A 9,779-nucleotide genomic window follows, 5' to 3' on the forward strand; every position below is an offset into this window, starting at 1 on the left:
AGATAAGGGAACAGGGGCTTAGGAAGTTACACAGCTTGTTTGGTCTAAGCGGTTAAGCCAAGACACAAACTCGGCTACGTGACTTGGAGGCAGTCCTCCTTTGTTACATAATTCAGTGGGACCCCTGTCCCAGTTCAGTCTGTGTGGAATTGCACTTCCTTCTCTCTGGCAGAGTCCGTTTTGTGCAGCCAAACATGACAGCCTTGCCTACAAAGCACTTACTTCCATATTCATTAGGTATGTCCATAAGTATAGTAGGTGGTATGGGCAGAGAGTTACAGGGACACAGGAGAGGTTTGTGGAGGAGGTGAGATCCAAGGCCCCCAAACTGGGTAGAAGCGTGCGAGGAGGAAGGTAGGCACCGTGTGCTTAAGGACTGACAGGACCTGGTTTCTCCACTCCCAAGGAATAGCTGTGAGAGGTTCATTGTTGTTTGTTTTTTTGTTTTTTTCAAGACAGGGTTTCTCTATGTAGCATTAGCTGTGCTGGACTCGATTTGTAGACCAGGCTGGCCTTGAACTCACAGCAATCCACCAGCTTCTGCCTCCCTGAGTGCTGGGATTACAGGTGTGCGCCACTATGCCAGGCTGCTTTAAGAGTTTATGAGTCCCTATCAAAGAGGCCAGGTATGGAGCTGGGCCCTCTACCATAGACACTGTTCCTGCACACTGCCTGCTGTGAGGTATAAGTAGTACTGTGCCAACTACCAAGGACACCAAGGCTCACAAAGATGTGACGCCTTGCTGCGTGTCTGCAGCCTTTGTACAGGCAGCTATTGTTCCCAGGACCCCCCCCCCCCCCAGTTCTTTGTTTTATTTATTTAGGTTTTTCTTCTTTTTTATATATATTTATTTATTACATATGCAGTGTTCTGTCTGCCTGTACACCTGCCTGCCGGAAGAGGGCGCCAGATCTCATTATAGATGGTTGCAAGCCTCCGTGTGGTTGCTGGGAATTGAACTCAGGACTTTTGGAAGAGCAGCCAGTGCTCTTAACCTCTGAGCCATCTCTCCAGCTCCTTATTTAGGTTTTTCAAGACAGGGTTGTTCTGTAAAGTCTTGGCTGTCCTGGACTCGCTTGGTAGATCAGGCTGGCCTTGAACTCAGAGATCCAGTTACCTCTAAGCGCCAGGATTACAGGTGTGCAGTACCGCACCAGGCTTTGCCATTTTATTTTTCATTATTTTGTACTTAAGATTTTTAATTACATGTAAATAAGTGTTGTGCACATGAGTTTAGTGCCCTCAGAAGCCAGAAGGCGGCATCGGATCCTATGGAGCGAAAGTTACAGAGGTTCACGAATGGCCTAGCATGGATGCTGGGAACAGAACTCACGTTCTCTGCAAGACCAGCAAGCACTCAACTGCTGGGCCGTCTCTCCATCCCATTTTTGTTTCCTTTTAAGGCAGAATCTCATGGATCCCTGTCTGGTCTCCAGCTGTCTCTTGATTTGAGCATGAGCATCTGACCTTCCTGCATCTTCCTTACAAATGCTGGAGCATCAGGCATGTACCACCAGGTCTAGTTTATGCTCTGAGGGAATGTGACAGCTACCTCCCATGTCACTGGAGCCAAATCAAGCCTCCTTTGTGGGATTTGGAGGAAACTGCTTCCCCAGGAAGAGGGAAAATAAGTTCCAGCCACTGACCAATTCTTTCTAGAAGTCATCCCAACACTGTGACTAATTAGGCAAGAGTCTATGGGATCTTTCTGCCACCCAAGTGTTTTCCTTGGGTCCCAGATCCCTCTGTGAGAGCAGAGGGATGAGGTTGGGCCACAGTGGGATCCCAGAAGGCCAACTCAGCAGGTGCGATCACTTCCTGGCCTGGGGCTCCAGGCTCAACAGAGAGAAGCTGGCACAACTGGCCTGTGGTAGGATGCACTCTGGGTACCCCTGACTCCATCTACCTGCTCTACTTCCTCGGTCACACTTTTGCTCCCTTACACCACAGCTGTTTCCAGAGGTACAGGGGACTCAGGCTCCTGTGACAGGGAGATGATGGACAGGCAGTGGGAATGCAGGCAATAAGAGCAGGCACAGAAGAGTGTGAACAAGCTGCCAGGGACCTGGGGCAGAGAGTGAGCCAACAGCAGCTCAGAGGGCCAAGAGATGCTTCACGGAGGACAAGACAGGAAGTCGCTGGGCAGAAGATGACATCCCAGACAAAGGAACAACAAGACACAGAGGTGTGAACAGCTGGCCTGCTTGGAAGTGAGAACTTCAGCTTAACTGGAGCCCTAGGTGTGTGGAGGGAAGGGGAAAGGATACACGGAAGCTGCAAAGTAGGTTGGCAGCAGGCTGGGAGAGACTGTAAACTAGTGCAGACTGTATTCTCCAGGCTGAGGATGGTTCTTGAAGTAGTCCCATGGGAATGGAGAAATGCCTTTAGTGTTAAAAGCCCTGGAAGCTCTTCCAGAGATCCAGGTTCAATTCCTAGCACCCACGTGGACACTTGCAACCAGCTGTAACTTCAGTTCCAGGGGGATTTGATGCCTTCTTCTGGTCTCAGTGGACACTTGCATGCCTGTGGTGCACAGACACGCACACAAGCCAAACAGCCACAAACAGAAAATAAAAGCAAGGGGAAAACCACCAGGTGAGGCCCACACAGTGGATGCAATGGCCATGGTGGGCGATGCAGACAGAAGCCCTGGAAGCCCTGACCCAAGCAGAGCCGCTGCTTACTTCTTGTGGTATGGATGGCTCCAACAGGGACAAGATGCTTCCTGAAATATCTGTGTGTGTTGTTCAAAACACAATCAGAAAAGTGTCTGCAGCCAGACGACCCACATCTTCATGGACGGCAGCCCGAAGTGAGGCCAGCCCAACCACAAAGTCATGCTGGACCATTCACAGGGCCTGATGGCCTTCTGAAGCATGGGATGCACAGTTGAATTCTTCCTACTGGTGATCAAGGGCGAACACGGGATACCCCGGGGCTGCTGCACCTGCCAGGCAAGGAGCGCCACTGTGTGACAGCTGAGATCTACAAGGCAGATGGGCAGACGTTGTCCATCATGAATAACTTTGAAGACTGCTCCAGCATGTACCAACCCACAGTCCTGTAGGTGAGGGTGCTTGAGTACCAGGGTGCAGGTGGACCTGGGGACAGCATTCAGTGCTTTGTGCACAATGCAGTTGCCTATGCACCTGAGTGCCTGCATCTTCCCTACCGTGAACACTACTGCTCTGAGGGCCTACACAGGCTGCCCTACAACCCCCCCGTGGAAACAGATTAAGGAGCTAACAGATGCCAACAAGATGGATGGAGCCCCGGCAGCTGCCTGGCACAAGCCGAGCTTTCCCCGACTCAACATCTGCATATAAAACATGCTGACAAAAGGTCTCTCTGTGACACAAATTTTGCAAGTACCCTAATCTGATGTTACTTAATATTGCCTTAGTCAAGGAGCACGTGAGCTTGCAGGTGCTAGATGAGAAACAGTCTGGCTAAAGTCCTCTAAATGGCAGTTACAGGACACCTGGTACTCCTTACTGCCCCTTTGATTTGATTTGGTCTAATCTGGGCTTAAAGACTGGGCTGGAGTTGGGCCTCAAAGGTTGAACATACTGATTTCCACATATGCAACCTAGAGATAAACAGCTGAGGCTGAGGCTGGGGCCCGATTGTCTCGGTTTTTCTTTTATTTAGTTTTGAGGTAGTGACTCTATCTCTGTTTTCAAATGCCCTCCAAGGCAGGTCAGGTGGTAGAGGTCTGCAGCCCCAGCCACTAAGGAGACTGACACATATCACTTGAACTCAGAAGTCTGGGGCAGCCTGTGCAACACAGGGTAACCTTACCTAAAATCACAGGCAGGCAGACCGACAGAGAAACTGGGCATGGTGGTTCACATTTGTGGACCTAGCTCTCAGGAGGCTGATGGAGGCCAGCCTGGGCTATAAAGTGAGTTCCGTGACAGTTTGGGCTACAGAGTGAAGTCCTTCCTCGAAAGCTGGTGAAGGGCCTACCGCACAAGAAGCTGTGTCCAGAGCCCCAGAAACCCATCGAGAAAGCTGGCGTCGCTGTGACCCCAGCCTTAGGGGAGGGTTGCAGAGGCAGGCAGAACCCTGAAGTTCACTGGCCAGCCAGCCCAGCTGCACTGATGAGTTTTGGGTTCATAGGGCGCAGGATTTAAGAGCTTAATGATGCCTAATGTTGCTTAATGATGAGGGCCAAAGTTCAGGTTTTGGCTGCTCCTCTGCCTTTCTTAAAGATTCATTAATCCCAGCATTGGAGAAATAGTAGGCAGGCGTATATCTGTGAGCTGAAGGTGAGCCTGGTCTACATGGAGGGTCTCAGGCCAGCCACAGCTACCTAGTGAGTCTCTCTCTCTCACACACCATTCTTTTATTTTTTTATGTGTATATGTGCCCTTCATGAGTTTATATGCACCACTTGCATGCAGGTGCCCGAGGGGGCCAGAACAGAGAACCTGATTCCCTGGAACTCACCCTGTGTGAGTGCTGGTAACCACAGCTCTGGTTCCCAGCAAGAGCAGTAAGTGCTCTTAATCACTGAGCCATCTCTCCAGCTCCTCTCATTGCAACCTTTGATAAAGTTCATGGCATATCATTAAACATAACTCTGGGAAGACGTTTCAGTGAAGAAGCCAATGGGAGTGACATACTTTGCACAAAGAAGTTCATTTGCCCTCACCCCCCACCCTGTCACAAACCTGTGTCTGGGGGCAGTACAATGGCTCAGGGAGTAAAGAAGCTGGCCACCAAATCTGACAGCTTGAGTTTGATCCCTGGGACCCATATGGTAGCAGAGGAGAACCAGCCCTCCTAGCTGCCCTTCAAACAAGTGTGTGTTGTGGAATGTGTGCACACTTGTGCACATCTATACGTGCACATAATAACATTTAAATTAAAACTTGTGCTTTGAGATGGGGGCGGTGGCACATGACTGTGCTCTCATCACTCAGGGAGGCAGAAGCAGGCAGAGCTCTGTGAGTTCAAGGCCAGCCTGGTCTACAAAGTGAGTCCAGGACAGCCAAGGCTACACAGAGGAAACTCTGCTTGGAAGGGGGAAGAGCTGCTACGATTGTGGTGTCTCTTCACAGCAATGAAACAACGCTAACTGAGACAACTGACTCTAAATTCTTTTCAGAAATAAGGTTTATTGAGAGAAAGAGCCTTGAGGTGGTTTAAATAAGAATGGACCCATAGGCTCATATATTTGAATGTTAAATCATCAGAGAGCAGCACTATTTGAGAAGAACTAGAAGGATTAGGAGGTGTGGCCTTGTTGGAGAAAGTGTGTCACTGGGGCTAGGCTTTGAGGTTTCAAAAGTCAAGCCAAGCCCAGGGCCTCTCTGCCTGTGCATCAGGGTGCAGCTCTCAGGTACTGCATCAGTGGCCGCCTGCAGGCCACCATGCTCCTGACACCATGGTGATAATGGACTAAACCTCTGAACCTCTAAGAAAGCCCCTAATTATATGCTCTCCTTTATCAGCAATTGCCTTGGTCTTGGTATCTTTTCTCAGCAATAGAAAACAGTGACTAAGACAAGTCTTGAGGCTATAATTAGGCTCCAAGGTGGTAAAGGCAGAACATTAGAAAGAAAATGATATATTACATTAAAAGGTGTTTATCAGGACTTTTTTTTTTAAATCTTTTTTTTTTTTTTTCAGGGATTTTCAGAGACAGGGTTTCTCTATGTAGCCTTGGCTGTCCAGACCAGACTGGCCTTGAACTCACAGAGATTTGCCTGCCTCTGCCTCTTCTCCCTGAGTGCTGGGATTACAGGAGTGCACCACCAAGCTTGGCTTGCTTATCAGGTCTTAAAAGGAAGAAGAGGCATCCATGCCATAATGGGCCCTGTCCAGTGCTTGTGCTCAGTCAGAATACAAAGTGTAAACCCTGAAGGAAAGTTCAATCCAAAATATCAATACTGTTAAGACAATTGTCAACATCATCTGGACATTTTGGGACCTAAATCTGTGATGAAGATGCTTTTGGAACAAATGGGAGGCATCATGATGACCAGTGATGGCAATGCCATTCTTCAAGAGATGCAAGTCCAGCATCCTGCAGCCAAGCTCATGACTGAGATTAGCAGGACTCCCAGGCTGTGGTGTACATGTTTTTAATCCCAGTACTCAGAGGCAGAGGCAAGCGAGTCTCTCTGACTTTGAGGCCAGCCTGGTCTAAAGAGTGAGTGCCAGGGCAGCCAGGGCTATTACAGAGAAACCCTGTTAAAAAAAAACAAAAAAACAAAAAACCAAACAAACCTAAAAAAAGAAAGAAAGGACCCAAGATGAAGAGGTTGGAGATGGGACTAAATCAGCACTATTCTTACAGGAGAAATGCTATCTGTGGCTGAACAGTTCCTGGAGCAAGTGGGGACCTGTGCTTACCACATGGCACTGGATGATAGGACCAGCACTCTGGAGAAAGTTGGTACCTTTGTTGATGTCAAAAACCATGATATGTCGCTGACCACAATCATTGGCTCCATTACTACAAAAGCCATGAGGCGGTGGTCCTCCTCGGGGTGCAGCATTGCCCTAGGTGCTGCCAAGGCTGCAATTTGAAGAGAACGTCTGAAAGGAAACTGAGATTCCATGAGAGGAGGACTCCACCCGACTCCTGCAGGTACGTGAGGATTTTATCCAGCTGAAGCCTGATGTGGTCATGATAGAAAAGGGCATCTTGGTCTTAGCTCAGCAGTACCACATGCGGCCCAATGTCACAGCCATTCCTAGAGTCCGGTTGACAGACTATAATCACATTGCTAGAGCTTGTGGGGCATGGACAGTCAGGCGACCAGAGGAACTAAGATAAGAAGATGTTGGTACAGGGGCAGGCTACTGGGAATCAAGAAGATTAAATATAAGTAATTTGAAAAAAAAAAAAAAAAAAAGGAAAAAGAAGCCTCCTTTCCAAACACGTACAGGGAATGGAGAGGTGGCTCTGCGGTTAGGACTGCTTGCTGTTCTTGCAGAGGACCCAGGTTTGGTTCCCAGAACTTACAGCAGGAGGCTCACAACTATCTGACCCTTCAGTTCCATGAGTTCCAACATCCTCTTCTGAAATCTGTGGGCTCATGTTAACATGTGGTAGGAATACATACGCACACAACATGCACGTAAATCAATAAATCTAAAAAAGTAAATAGATAGAATTAAGCCTGGAGAGGAGCATCATGAAGAATGAGAATAAAGTCAGGGGAGCCACCATAAGACAAAAGCAACTATGTTCCAGCAAGTAAAAGTTCTCCTTTATCTGAGATGAGGAAGCTGGGGTTCAGAAAGGGGAAAGGCCAGATCAGATAGCTGGCAGTGTGTCAGTTTTGTAAGCTGGGTCCAAACTGTAAAGGCCTGTTGTGTACATAAGCTTCTGGACCCTCCTGCATGAGTGCATAACAAAATCAGGCATGAAGCTGGAGGGGCAGAAGGAGGGCACAAGAGATGCTGGGGGCTGGCCCTGGGGCTGCCGGGGTCTGACAAGTCTGTAAGTCTGAAGGAACCTTTGGTCCCCTCAGGCAGGCTGTTTCTGATACCCTGGGAAAGGGGGAGGAGACACCAAAAAAGACAGTGAGGAACCCCCAAATACGGGAGCATGACTAAACAGTGGAATTCCAGAAAAGGAGAATAATTTGAAAGTTGGCTCTGTTAGAAGAGCTGCTGTCCAGGAAAGAAAACTTCTCCCTTTTGCCTCATTCTTTTCTGTGAGTTGGGCATTTTGAGACGGAGTCTCACTATGTAGTCCTGGCCACCAGGAATGTACTAAGTAGCTGAGGCTGACCTTGAACTTGTGAACCTCATGCCTCTACCTCTAAGTATTAATATTACAGACATGAACTACTATATCCAGCTATTTATGAATTTTTATACAAAAATCTAAATAATTTCAATTAACTAATTCCACACTATAACTTAGCATCTGGGAAGCTGGGTGAGATACACTACACAGTTGTCATCTTGTGACATCATTGTTTTGAGTTAAGGTCTGTGTAGCCTGGCCTCAAACTTCTGAACTAGGGGGTAGAGAGATGGCCAGCAGTTAAGAAAAGGTACTGCTCTCCCATTAAGTTCCAAATTAAGTTTCCAGTGCCCATGTTTGGGCTCAGTGCTGTCAGTTACTATAGCTCCAGCTCCAGGGGTACCTGATCCTTCTGGCCTCCACGGGAACCTACAGTTATGTACACAGATGCATACACATACACCCATTTTTAAAGTAAGAAAAATAAATCATTCTTGCTGGGCATGGTGGCCACGCCTGTAATCCAAGCACTTGGGAGGCAGAGGCAGGCGGATCTCTGTGAGATCCAGGCCAGTGTGGTCTACAAAGCGAATTCCAGGACAGCCATGGCTACACAGAGAACCCCAGTTTTGACCTCCCCCCAAATCTTTCTTAAAAACATAACAAACCCCTTGACCCTCCTGCCTTAGCTTCCTGGGTGATGAGACTGTAAGCTGGTAGCACCACACCCGGTTTGGCACTTTTTTTTTTTTTTTTTTTTTTTTTTTTTTTGTGGGGCAGCACTGAGGTTTAAATCTTGGCCCTCGAAAGCCAGGCAAGCACTCTACTGCAGAGCTCCAGCGCTAGACCTCCTCTTACTTTTTCTTTTGAGACAGGGTCTCACCAAGTTGCTCCAGCTGGCCTTGAGCTCATTTGGTAGCCCAAGCTGTGACTTTTTTTTTTCCCCCAGCTTCAGATTCCCCAAGTAGCTGTGCTACCAGACATGGCTTAGCATAATTTTTTAGGGAATATTTTATTATTATTATAAAGTTAGTGTTATTCAAGAGCAACAGCAAAAAGACTGGGGAATGCAGACATGCAAACACAACTAAGTGAGAGAAAACTTTTAAATTATCCTTAACTTTTGGGATGTTCTTTTCTACTCCACTGTGAATAAATTTGTGGTTCCCATGTCACTTTGAAGTTACCATATAAAATACCTTCTTAACCGCATAAAGACATATTTCTTCTATAAATAGGTCATATTGCCTATTACAAGCTGTGAAATATTCCACCTAGGAGGTATACCTAATAATTTTGTTGTCATAAAAATATTTCTTGGGCTGAAGGATGGCTCAGTTAGCCAAGTGCCTGCTGCATGAATACAAGGACCTGAGTCTAGATCCCTAGTACTTAATGTCAAAATCTGGGCTTGGTAGTAGTGCGTGGCTGCTGATGCTTGCTGGCCAGCCAGTCTAGCCACCTGGTGAGCTCTGGCTTAGTGAGCTAGCTTGTCTCAAAAAATGAGGTGGAGAGAGAGAGAGAGAGAGTAGACACCCAAGGTTGATCTCTAGCCTCCACATGTATACACACACACACACACACACACACACACACACACACACACATAACAACAAACAAATGTTATTTAAAGTTCAGATGTGGAAGGCTGTAATGACCTTTCTTTTTGTTGTATCCTTTTCTTACTAGTGAGACAGAAAATGCCCTAGGCTTACTTTATGTCCTTTGATGATTAGATTCTTGGTATGAGTTTTACGTGTTGTTTATATAAAATGTGAAACTATTTTTATTTTTTTTTAGACTAGGTCTCATTCTGTAGCCCAGGCTAGTCTTCAACTTGTGATAACTCACCTCCCAAATGCTAGGATTACAGGTGTGAGCTACTGTCTGGCTAAGAACTTCTCCAGTCTAAAGTTGGCTTTTCACTGTTAACCATGATTTGGAGTAGGATAAATTACACTTTTTCCCCAAACAACAAAAGTAAAAGATTTTTTTTTCAAGACACAATTTCTCTATATTTCCCTGGCTGTCCCGGAACTCACTCTGTAGACCAGGCTGGCCTCAAAC

General features: G+C 47.1%; 1 pseudogene; it reads left to right on the forward strand.

Moving 5' to 3' along the window:
- The first annotated feature begins 2,635 nt into the window (after positions 1–2,635).
- On the forward strand, positions 2,636–3,239 carry LOC129692193 (gamma-glutamylaminecyclotransferase-like; annotated as a pseudogene).
- Positions 3,240–9,779: the final 6,540 nt, after the last annotated feature.

Source organism: Psammomys obesus, unplaced genomic scaffold (assembly GCF_907164565.1).
Source record: "Psammomys obesus unplaced genomic scaffold, mPsaObe1.curated_primary_1811, whole genome shotgun sequence".
Lineage (NCBI taxonomy): Eukaryota > Metazoa > Chordata > Mammalia > Rodentia > Muridae > Psammomys > Psammomys obesus.